We start from the raw sequence: 12427 nt of genomic DNA on the forward strand, positions 1-12427 counted from the left end.
GAAGACCTAGGGGGTCGGATATCTCACTCAGAGGTGTTGAGAGCTAGCAAGCCAGAGAGGCAGACTGCCCCTGGACAGCTGGGAGCAGAGGGTTGTAAGTGCACAGCAGAGTGGGTGGAAATGAAATCTTCATGAGATGCTCAGAGAATCTGACAGGAAGCTTCCCTCTGCTAACACTACTTTTCAATGACTCTCATCGACACAAACCAGCCAAAGCAAAAGAGGGAATTTTGAGTTTATTTAATTGAAAAGGCCAAAGGTAGATATGAATCTGGTGTAAACACTGCCATCAGGAACCAGTCTCCAATTCTCGGCTCTACTTCTGCCCATCTTAGCTTTGTTCTCAGGCTGGCTTGCTCTATGTATTGACAAAAGTCAACCAGCAGCTCTAAGTGTAGTTCTGCAGGTAACAAGCCCAGCCCAGAGACAGCACCTCTCTCCTGATAGCACCAGCAAAAATCTTGAGGCTGACGTTCATTGGCTTAACTTTGGGCCACATGCCCATCTCTGAACCAATCACTGTGACCAGAAAAATGGAATTTTCTGATTGGCCAGGTCCGTTTCTTGTGTTCAATCTTGTATCCAGGGTTGGTTCAGCCCCACCCAAATTACATGGAGTGAGCATAAAGAGTTCCCTAAATAAAAATAAAGGCCCTGTTTCTGGGAGAACAGATGGAGGACAAGCCAAACAAAACTGAGGCGTCCTCAATTTGCCCATGTGTGAGACACCCTCTTGCCATTGGTACCTGGAGCCAGGCTGTTCTTGGGCGCCTGAACATCCGTGTTCAGTTCTGCTGCAGCCCCCACAGGCTTGGTCCTTGGGAAGGGGAGTCTTCCAGCACTGGGTAGCAGACAGGAGTCGCCTCCCCCACAGAGAGCAGTGACACCCCAGATGGTGCTTGCTGAAAAGGCAGTTCTAGGGAGTAGCAGGCACAGGTGGTGCTGCACAAGCCCCTAGCTAGATTCCCCTAATGTCCTTCAAGAGAGGCTGTAAAAGGAGAAACAGAAAATCAGAGACTTTATGAGGGTAGGGGAATGAGGACAGGCTAAAAGACTACGACTCCTCAACCACAGTGGCTGCCGACCCTGGGGAGCTGAATGGCCCTGGGCTAGGAGGCGTTAGGGACTATGTCCCTGCTCTGCCACTCTGGCCCTCCCTTCACCCCAGGCCATCCCACTGCACCCCAGCCCACTCTGAACTGTGCATTCCTCTGAGCGCACTCCCTCACTCTTGACACACACATCTCCCAGCCCTCGCACTCATTCAACCAGCTTAGGGCCTACAGAGGGCCATGCTACATGCCGGGAGCTACCGTGGCTCCCCAGGAAGAGCCTACCTCATGGAACCTCATGGAACACACAACTCAGGAAAGTGCAACGAGGGCCATGTTTTATGAATGCACTCTTTATTTTTATTGCATTTTTATTGCATTAAGTCATACATTAAGTGATTCTCCTTGTAAACTATTTCAATCATATATTTACTACTGAAGCCACTTAACTCCCCTCTCCCCAGCCAGGCCCCTCCCTCAAAGTAAGTAACCTGTTATCCATTTGATGGATAGCTGTTGAAATATTTTTCTACATGTATACATCCTAATATGTTCACATGCAGGAATATATAGCTTTAGTTTTGCTGATATCTTTTGAACAGGTCTGAAAGGGTACCCAGTCAGAAGTCTCCCTCTTACCTCATCCCTCAGCTGTCCCTTCCTCTCCCAGAGCAGCCAGCCAGGTCACCAGTTTCCAGTGTTTCCTTCCAGCTAGGCTAGGCCAGGAGTCAGCAAACTTTGTCTGTAAAGGGCCAGATCGTAAATACTTTAGGCTCTGCAGGCTTATGGTCTCTGCCCCAACGGCTTAACTCTGCCATTGTATTGCAAAGGCAGCCATAGACGATATATAAATGAATGAACATGACTGTATGCCAATAAAACTTTATTTATTGACAGAGAAATTTAAATGTCATATCATTTTCAAGTGTCAGGAAATATTCTTCTTCTTTAGTTTTTCAACTACTTAAAAATCTAAGCACCATTCTTAGCTCCCTGCTGTACCAAGACAGGTGGCAGACTGGATTTGACATGTGAACTGGAGCTTGCTGACCCCTGGTCTGTGCGTATGAAAATCAAGTAGGGATGGACATTCTTTCCCCTCTTTTTTCCATGGGGGAACATGCTATGCTAAAGTGCTCTTCTCACTTTGCAATGTATCTTAGAGATCATGCCACATGAGTTCATAAAAAGGTCGTCGTTTTTGCCTTTGGCATAACATTACATTGTATTCCATAGTAGTATATTTTGCCATAATTTCCTTAGCCAATCATTTCCTTATGGGTATTAGGCTATTTCCTTCTGCTACTTAAAAACAATATTTCATTGAAAACATTGTACGTATTCGTATATGTTTTTATAAGACTTGATTGAGATATAGTTAATGTACCACCTAATTCACCCCTTTTAAGTGTATATTTCAATGGTTTTTAGTATATTTAGAGAGTTGTACAACCAATTTCACAATAAATTTTAAAACATTTTAATTACTCCGGAAAGAGATTCCACACCCCTTAGCTCTCATCTTTCAGTCCCGTCCACCCCTTCCAGCTCAAGGCAACCACTATTTTCTGTCTCTACGGATTTGCTTATTTTGGACATTCATGTAAATGGAATCATACAATACGTGGTATTTGTGAATGGCTTTGTTGATTTTGCATGAACTTGTTAAGACTTGTCCATGTTGTAGCATGCATCAGTACTTCACTCCTTTTGATTGCAGAATAATATTCCATTGGATGGCTATACAGTATTTTATTTATCCATTCACCAGTTCTTGGGTTATTATAATAATGCTGCTATGAACATTCATGTATGAATTTTTGTATGAAAACATGTTTTTATTTCTGTTGGTTACATACCTAGGAGTGGAATTGCTGGATCACATGGCCATTCTATGTTTAACCATTTGAGGAACTGTCAGACTATTTTGCAAGTGGCTGCACCATTTTACATTCCCATTTGCAGTATATGAAGGTTCCAATTTCCCCACATCCTCACCAACATTTGTCTTTATGTTTTGTTTTGGTTTTCTTAGACAGAGTCTTGCTCTGTCACCCAGGCTGGAATGCAGAGGTTGATCATAGCTCACTGCAGCCTTGATCGCCCAGGCTCAAGATATCCTCCCGCTTCAGCCTCCCTAGTAACTGGAACTACAGGTGTGTGCCACCACACCTCGCTAATTTTTAAAGTTATTTGTAGAGACAGGGTTTCCTTATGTTGCCCAGGCTGGTCTCAACCTCCTGAGCTCAAGTGATCCTCCCACCTTGGCCTCCCAAAGTGTTGGGATTACAGGTGTGAGCCACTGAGCCTGGCCTCTTTTTAAAAAAAATTATTATGATACCTATTCCAATAGGTATGAAGCAGTATCTCATAGTGGTATGGGGGAGGATGTGGCGGGGGTGGGTGGATAGGGGTGTGTGTGTGTGTTTAACCAAATATATTCTTTTTTTTTTTTTTCTTTTTTTGAGGTGGAGTTTTGCTCTTGTTGCCTAGGCTGGAGTGCAATAGCACGATCTCGGCTCACCGCAACCTCCACCTCCCGGGTTCAAGCAATTCTCCTGCCTCAGCCTCCCGAGTAGCTGGGGTTACAGGCATGCACCACACGCCTGGGTAATTTTGTATTTTTAGTAGACATGGAGTTTCTTCATGTTGGTCAGGCTGGTCTTGAACTCCCAACCTCAGGTGATCTGCCCACCTTGGCCTCCCAAAATTCTGGGGTTACAGGCATGAGCCACTGCACCAGGTTTTTTTGTTTGTTTGTTTTTGTTTTTTAGACGGAGTCTCACTCTGTCGCCCAGGTTGGAGTACAGTGACGTGATCCTTGGCTCACTGCAACCTCCGCCTCCCAGGTTCATGTGATTCTTATGCCTCAGCCTCCTGAGTAGCTGGGATTACAGGCGCACACCATCAGGCCTGGCTAATTTTTTGTATTTCTTTTAGTAGAGACGGGATTTCACCATGTTGCCCAGGCTGGTCTCAAACTCCTGAGCTCAGGTAATCCACGCGCCTCGGCCTCCCAAAGTGCTGGGATTACAGGTGTGAGGCACCGTGCCTGACCTAACCAAATATATTCTGAGAGTTGCTTTTTAAAACGTATATATCTTGGAAATTTGTTTGTGTCATTATATGGGGATCTTCTTTGTGCTTGTTAAATGCTGCAAAGTGCCAGAGCATGAATATAGCCCAGTTTAGCCATTCCCTAATGAATGCTATCTTGGCTATCTCCAAAAAAATACATACAACACACAACACACCAATGAACATTCTTATTTTGCTTCCTTGTGCATAGAAAGCATTTCTTGAAGATAGTCTTAGAAGTGGAATTGCTGGATTAAAGAGTTATGTACTTAAAAATTTGGGGGGAGTTTATAATCTATCCTCTGAAAAAGCTGTGCCAGTTTACACTCTACCAGTAGTGTATGAAAGTGCTCATTTCACCACATCTATGCCAGCCCTGGATATTAACCCTTTCATTGGTGGCAAAAAGCATTTTGTCTTAATTTGCATTTCCCTGATCAACCTGAGGCTGATTACGGGGTCATGTCCCCACCCATGGCACTCCTCCTTGGCACTAGGGTGTTGCCCCTTCACTTCTGTGTCTTCCATGATACCCAGCACAAAACTGAATGTAGTAGGCACTGATCAATGTTGATGGAGTCAGGGCACTGTGATTTTTGCATCCTATCTGATGAAAATATGGTCTGAGACTCTACAAAATTCTGCAGTGTCTTTTTAGTCCTCCAAGATTTAATTGCAACTGTTAGACCTTCTGTCTGAGCTGTATTGTCTTCTAAGCCTTGAAAAAAAAAAATTAGGAACCCTCGACTGGTCTAAGGAGTAATTCTTTAGTAATCAGCAGACTGACTATGACACCTGGTCAGGATGGACCATGGGAGTATTTCAAAATAGGTCCTGGGATCCCAGAAAACAGAACTGCTGGAAACTTCCTGATAACATTACCCAGATGGATGATCCAGAAATGAAAAAGACCTCAGGGGCCAATTAAAGCCCTTCCATTGTACGGAAAGGAAGACTGAGACCCCCGCTAGAAAGGCCCCAGCTAGAGAAATGACCTGTTCCAGGTCATGTAGCTAAGTAGGAGTGGGGCTGTGAGTGCAGCCCAGGTTCTGATCTCAGGCTAGTGCTCTTTCTTCAAAACGTGTGGAGGCTGGACACGGTGGCTCACACCTGTAATCTCAGCACTTAGGGAGGCCAAGGTGGGTGGATCACGAGGTCAGGAGATGGAGACCATCCTGGCTAATACAGTGAAACCCTGTCTCTACTAAAAATACAAAAAATTAGCCGGGCATGGTGGCAGGCGCCTGTAGTCCCAGCTACTCGGGAGGCTGAGGCAGGAGAATGGTGTGAACCCAGGAGGCGGAGCTTGCAGTGAGCCGAGATTGCACCACTGCACTCCAGCCTGGGCGACAGAGCGAGACTCCGTCTCAAAACACAAACGAACAAAAAAATGTGTGGAATCAGAGGAGTCACCTCTAAACTCCTCCGCAAGCCCCCTCTACTCCTAAGTAGAGAGCATGCCTTTTCCCAGAAGCCAACACAGAGCAGGAATAAAGGTTTTCAAAACAGCCCAGGATTCAAATCCTAGCTCAGCCACCAGCGTCTAGTTAATGTACCCTCTGATCCTCGGTATCTTCCTCTTTGATATTTAATATTACCTACTTCACAGGATTATATTCCTATTTAAGATTACCTACCTCGCAGGGTCATGTGGGTTTAAACAAGATAAACACATTGTCTGATATATACTTGTAGTAAGCACTCAGTCATGGCTATTATTTTTTTCCTCTAGTTCTTCTCCTCTTGGCTGAATCAGCTGTGTGGGTATAAAGACTGATTTGCCATAAGGTAGGAAATTCCAGGTTCAAATTCCACAGAGTTCAGTGGATTAGATGTCCCTGGCTTTGTCTCTTCATTTGCCTTGGCTTGAGTTGCTATCTTCCAAGTCGTTCCTTTAATAAACCGTCATTCTCAGCAGAGGGACCATCCACTTCCTTGTTTATCGCCACTTCATAAGTTAGAAATAGTTGAGAACAAGAGTTTGGTTGAGCTCAGTTGTTTTTTCAAACTGGGCTTCCATTAGAATCACTTGGGGCAATATTTTTAAAAGCATCAGGTCAGCGTGTTGGCTCACGCCTGTAATCCCAATGCCTTAGGAGGCCAGGGCAGGAGGATTGCTTGAAGCAGGAGTTTGAGACTAGCCCAGGTAGTCTGCAAAAATAAAAATTAAAAAAATTAGCCTGGCATGGTGGCATGCACCTGTGGTCCCAGCTGCTCAGGAGGTGGAAGGATAGCTTGAGCCCAGGAGTTTGAGCTAGGATTGCACCACTGTACTCCAGCCTGGGCAATAGAGTGAGACTTTGTCTCAAAAAAACAAAAACAAAAACAAACAAACAAACAAAGTGCTAATGACTGGATCTGGTCCCCTTCCTTTTCCTGATAAAATTCGTTGAGAGAGTGGGGCCCACTCTCAACCCAGGTGATTCTGATGGAAGCAGGGGCAAGATCCACTGGTTTCCCCTAGTGTTTTTCAAACTTTAGCATGCATCAGAATTGCCTGTAGGGCTTGACCTTTGCATTTGCATTTCTAACAAGCTCCCATATGGTGATAGTGATGAGGCTGCTGCCAATCTGGGGAGCACACTTCACTGACACAGGTGGACATGAACCTGAGTGGACCTCTGTGGGCTGTTTCCTTCCCAACATCCTGTCCCCAGCTGGTAGCAGCTCCTGATGTGCCTTTGGAGAACTGCCCCTCCTCAACCCTTAGACCAAAACATGTAAGTGACACTCATCCACCTCTTAACTTCAGAGGCAGGCACATGGGCTAGGTCTGGCCAATCAATAGAATCTATATCCCAGCTCCACTTAGTGATCCGGTCAACGATGGGCATGTCACTTCATATAGTCCAGTGAGAGTCAAGGCGGGGACTTCTGCTGGAGCCCTTGGGAAGAGGTGTTAAGTTGGCAAGGTGTGAACCTGACACTGCTGGTGGCCACGCTGCATTTGTCTAGGAAGAGCCTGCCTGAAGGCAAAACAGGCAAAGGAAAACAGAAGAGACTAAGAGAGACCGAGTTTTGATGACAGCCTCTTACTCCCAGGATCCAGCCAAGCCTGAGTCTAGATCTAAATTTCTCAGCTGCATGAGCCAATAAATTCCTTTTTTACTTAAGCCAGTTTGAGGCGGATTTTTCTCATATGCAGCTCAGAGAGCACTGACAATGTGGTACATCTCCAGCGCCTTTTCACCCAGAGAGTGTGATTCCAGCTTCTCCCCTGGATGCTGCTTCCATCGGGCAATGACCTTCAACAAGGCCCCAGAACTGAGCAGCAGAACTCTGAAAGGTCACTTAGTCCCATCCCCTCCTTGTTTATATGGGAAGACCCAGGGCCCAAGAGAGGCAAGGACTTGCCTGGAGTCTTGCATACAACAGAGCCAACTGTGATATCAGCCCTGGCTCTGTCAATAAATACACCCATACCAGAAGGGTGATAACAGCAGAGGCAGTGCCAGAATACCAGTCAAGTCTCCTTCTCAAGGACAGTCCCTGCAGGGACAGGGGCTCACTTCTTTAGCATGAAAAAGGGTCTTATTGACCTTTTCTCAATGCCTCAGTTTCTCTAATTACAATTAAAGAAACACACTCATAAATGTTGTTACTCTTAATCATAAACGGAGTGTATAGACATGGCAAAAAAAAATTTCAAGGGACACAGATGAACAAAAAGGGAAAATGAAACCCTCCAATAATCTCAGCACCCTGGCTAACACTGCTAACATTTTGGAGTTTTGCATATTCTGTGTGTGTGTGTGTGTGTGTGTGTGTGTGTGTAGATTTGCCTTGGGCGAGGGACTCAAACTATCCTCCTGAAGAATAACTGGGGCACATTGTTTTTTGTTTTTTGAGACAGAGTCTCTCACTCTGTCACCCAGGCTCGAGTGCAGTGGCACAATCTCCACTCACTGCAACCTCCACCTCCCAGGTTCAAGCAATTCTCCTGCCTCGGCCTCCTGAGTAGCTGGGATTACAAGCGTGCCACCACGCCCAGCTAATTTTTATATTTTTAGTAGAGATGGGTTTCACCATGTTGGCCAGGCTGGTCTTGAACTCCTGACCTCAAGTAATCCGCCTGCCTCGGCCTCCCGAAGTGCTGGGATTACAAGCATGAGCCACCATGGCCAGCCCAAAAGGTACATCTTAAAGGTGAGAAAGGAAGAGACCTCTGATTCTCTGGGGTTTGTCAGACAGGGTTCTGCAAGCACCAGAAACTAAAGAGATGGGGTGTTGTTTTTGTCTGAAGACCAATGGAAATTTACAAAATTGATGAAAGACTAGAAGAGCAGACGCAGGTTAGCAGAAATTAAGGAAACTCTGAAGGGCCAAGAAGCAGGAAGCAGGAAAAGCAGTCACTGCCTTGAACAGGGACATAGGTCAGGATGCTGTAAACGGCCCCTCCACAACTGCTATTGCTACAAAGACAATGGCCAGAAACCATTCCCCTCTCCTTGCAGAGTCAAAGTCCTTGGAAATAGCATTTTAAATAAAGCATTTCCCACTGATTTGCCTAGGAGGTGAGGAGAGGAAGGATCTGACTCCTTTGCCTTCAATTGGAGGAGGCTAGCGGTGGGAGGCAGGAGCCAAGAATGATCCGTTTCCCAAGGCAGTGGGGAGAGAAGACACTTTCCCTTAATGGAACTGGGGTGTTTACTGGAGGAGGAACAGTGCTGTACAGCCCCAAACCAAGAACTGCCCACTAGTGCAGCCTAGAAAGAGCAAGAGCTTGGGAGGCTGCTGCTTCTAGGAAGAGTTTGTAACTGAGCCTGGAAACCGGTCCCAACCTGGCCACCCTAGCACACTGTTGGTAAATGTGTAAACAATTGTATTTGAGCGTGTATATAAGTAAATAAAGAGCTGTAACACTAGATGTTCAGTGTGTAATGGAGTGACCATAGCTATGTGGGACATGTCTTTTCCCTTTCCCAAAGCCCCCGGAGTAACAAATGGAGAACCAGCCAAATGAAGCATGCCTGGATCAATAAAGTGGGTTTCTATAGTGGGGTATAGACTGCACCTGGGCCTGGGCCTGCAGGTGTTAGCTTCCAGGCTCCTGCAGACGTGGTCGCAGGGGACTGCCTCTAGGCAACAGAGTAGCTTCTTTTCAACAGTGCCCTCATGTGGCAGTGCCAGAAACTGCAGGGCACCCAATGATGAGGCTTCCCAGGTTTTTGTCATTCGGGATATGGGAACTAGCAGTGCCCCTTTGGACTAAGTAACTATCCTAGACATCCTAAGAGGGAGAGTCTCAACTAGGGAAGAGAGTCGTTTTCAGAAAAGGTGGGCCAGATGTGGCGGGTCAAGCCTGTAATCCCACCAACTCAGGAGGCTGTGGTGGGAGGCTGAGGTGGGAGGACTGCTTGAGGCCAGGAGTTCAAGACGAACCTGGGCAACATAGTAAGCCTCTCATCTCTAATAAATAAATAATAATAATTAAAATAAAGAAGAGGTGGGAGAGAAGCTCAAGTCATTAAATTTTAGTAATAAAAAATCATGGGGCAAAGCATCCTTCTATGTGAAAACCGATTCACCAAAATTGTTTGGGTGCCAATCTTCTACTGACGGCCCTTGAGTCCATCTCATAATTTTCCATCATGCTTGACCATGGGAATATCATGCACCTGCTTGTCCACTGCCTTGCTCAAGTTCAAATATACTAGGTCACTGTTACTTCCTTGTTAAAGAGGGAGTTTAGGGACTCAGTAATTGAAGGGAAGAGGGTAAACAAAATCTCTGCCCTTCAGCATCCACTTTGATCCTGGACATGGTTTGTAGGAGACTCCCACTGAACTGGAAGTCAGTAGTCTTGATCCTTGGTCCCAGCTTGGCCATTTACCTGCTGCGCAATCTTGAGCAAGTTGCTGAAGCTCTCCGAGCTCCTCATCCCTCCTCAGGCAAAGAACCTCTGCATTGCTCACACCAGCGGCCTGCTTTGAATGAAGTTAAGGCTGTAAAAACCTAGAAAGGACAAAGTAGGTAAGTATTAACAATAAATAATGTGGGGAGGCTTTTTACTGCAATAATGCCTTTTCTGTGTCTGCAGAGTTGGAGAATGAAATACGGTTCCGGGTCAGAAAAAAACAGCTCTTAAAGGATCTCTTTCTGTGTGTGTGGTGTGTGTGTGTGGGGTGGGTGTGAGAGTATGGTGTGTGTGGTGTGTGTGGTGTGTGTGTGGGGTGTGTGTGTGTGGTGTGGTGTGTGTGGTGTGTGTGTGGTGTGTGTGGTGTGTGTGGTGTGTGTGGTGTGTGTGGTGTGTGTGGGATGTGTGTGTGTGTGGTGTGTGGTGTGTGTGTGGTGTGTGTGTGGTGTGTGTGTGGTGTGTGTGTGTGTGTGGTGTGGTGTGTGTGGTGTGTGTGGTGTGGTGTGTGGTGTGTGTGGTGTGTGTGGGATGTGTGTGTGTGCAGTGTGTGGTGTGTGTGGTGTGTGTGGGATGTGTGTGTGTGTGGTGTGTGGTGTGTGTGTGGTGTGTGTGTGGTGTGTGTGTGGTGTGTGTGTGTGTGTGGTGTGTGTGTGTGTGGTGTGTGGTGTGTGTGTGGTGTGTGTGTGGTGTGTGGTGTGTGTGTGGTGTGTGTGTGGTGTGTGTGGTGTGTGTGGTGTGTGGTGTGTGTGTGGTGTGGTGTGGTGTGTGGTGTGTGTGTGGTGTGTGTGGTGTGTGTGGTGTGTGTGGGTAGTATGTGTGGTGTGTGTGTGTGGTGTGTGTGGTGTGTGTGGTGTGTGTGTGGTGTGTGTGGTGTGTGTGGTGTGGTGTGTGTGGTGTGTGTGGTGTGTGTGTGTGGTGTGTGTGGTGTGTGTGGTGTGTGTGGTGTGTGTGGTGTGGTGTGTGTGGTGTGTGTGTGGTGTGTGGTGTGTGTGGGATGTGTGTGTGTGTGGTGTGGTGTGTGTGTGTGTGTGGTGTGTGGTGTGTGTGGTGTGTGTGGTGTGGTGTGTGGTGTGTGTGTGGTGTGTGTGTGGTGTGTGTGTGGTGTGTGTGTGGTGTGGTGTGTGTGTGTGGTGTGTGTGTGGTGTGTGTGGTGTGTGGTGTGTGTGGTGTGTGTGTGTGGTGTGTGTGTGGTGTGTGTGGTGTGTGGTGTGTGTGGTGTGTGTGTGGTGTGTGTGTGGTGTGTGTGGTGTGGTGTGTGTGTGGTGTGTGTGGTGTGTGTGTGGTGTGTGTGTGGTGTGTGTGGTGTGGTGTGTGTGTGTGGTGTGTGTGTGGTGTGTGGTGTGTGTGGTGTGGTGTGTGTGGTGTGTGTGGTGTGTGTGTGGTGTGTGTGTGGTGTGTGTGGTGTGTGGTGTGTGTGTGGTGTGGTGTGGTGTGTGTGGTGTGTGTGTGGTGTGTGTGTGGTGTGTGTGGTGTGTGGTGTGTGTGTGGTGTGTGTGGTGTGTGGTGTGTGTGGTGTGTGGTGTGTGTGTGGTGTGTGTGTGGTGTGTGTGGTGTGTGGTGTGTGTGGTGTGGTGTGTGTGGTGTGTGTGGTGTGTGTGGTGTAGTGTGTGTGGTGTGTGTGTGGTGTGTGTGTGGTGTGTGTGTGTGTGTGTGAGGTGTGTGTGTGTGGTGTGGTGTGTGTGTGTGTGTGGTGTGTGGTGTGTGTGTGGTGTGTGTGTGGTGTGTGTGTGGTGTGTGTGGTGTGTGTGGTGTGTGTGTGGTGTGTGTGGTGTGTGTGTGGTGTGTGGTGTGTGTGGTGTGTGGTGTGTGTGGTGTGTGTGTGTGGTGTGTGGTGTGTGTGGTGTGTGTGTGGTGTGTGTGTGGTGTGTGTGGTGTGGTGTGTGTGTGGTGTGTGTGGTGTGTGTGTGGTGTGTGTGTGGTGTGTGTGGTGTGGTGTGTGTGGTGTGTGTGTGGTGTGTGGTGTGTGTGGTGTGGTGTGTGTGGTGTGTGTGTGGTGTGTGTGTGGTGTGTGTGGTGTGTGTGGTGTGTGTGTGGTGTGTGTGTGGTGTGTGTGGTGTGTGGTGTGTGTGTGGTGTGTGTGGTGTGTGTGGTGTGTGTGTGGTGTGTGTGGTGTGTGGTGTGTGTGTGGTGTGTGTGGTGTGTGGTGTGTGTGGTGTGTGGTGTGTGTGTGGTGTGTGTGTGGTGTGTGTGGTGTGTGGTGTGTGTGGTGTGGTGTGTGTGGTGTGTGGTGTGTGTGTGGTGTGTGTGTGGTGTGTGTGGTGTGGTGTGTGTGGTGTGTGTGTGGTGTGTGTGGTGTGTGTGGGGTGTGGTGTGTGTGGTGTGGTGTGTGTGGTGTGGTGTGTGTGGTGTGGTGTGTGTGTGGTGTGGTGGTGTGTGGGGTGTGGTGTGGTGTGTGGTGTGTGTGGGGTGTGGTGTGTGTGGTGTGGTGTGTTTGGTGTGG

The 12427-nt window shown here is 47.5% G+C and overlaps 1 long non-coding RNA gene across 1 annotated transcript; it reads right to left on the bottom strand.

Moving 5' to 3' along the window:
* Window positions 1-230: 230 nt before the first annotated feature.
* LOC129485697 (uncharacterized) lies at window positions 231-10245 on the bottom strand. The gene is made up of 3 exons (XR_008658773.2): window positions 9964-10245; window positions 1692-1794; window positions 231-988 (listed from the first exon to the last, which is right to left on the bottom strand). It is a non-coding gene; the product is annotated as an uncharacterized lncRNA (long non-coding RNA).
* Between the last annotated feature and the right edge of the window lie 2182 nt (window positions 10246-12427).

This window comes from Symphalangus syndactylus, chromosome 7, assembly GCF_028878055.3.
Source record: "Symphalangus syndactylus isolate Jambi chromosome 7, NHGRI_mSymSyn1-v2.1_pri, whole genome shotgun sequence".
Taxonomy (NCBI): Eukaryota; Metazoa; Chordata; class Mammalia; order Primates; family Hylobatidae; genus Symphalangus; species Symphalangus syndactylus.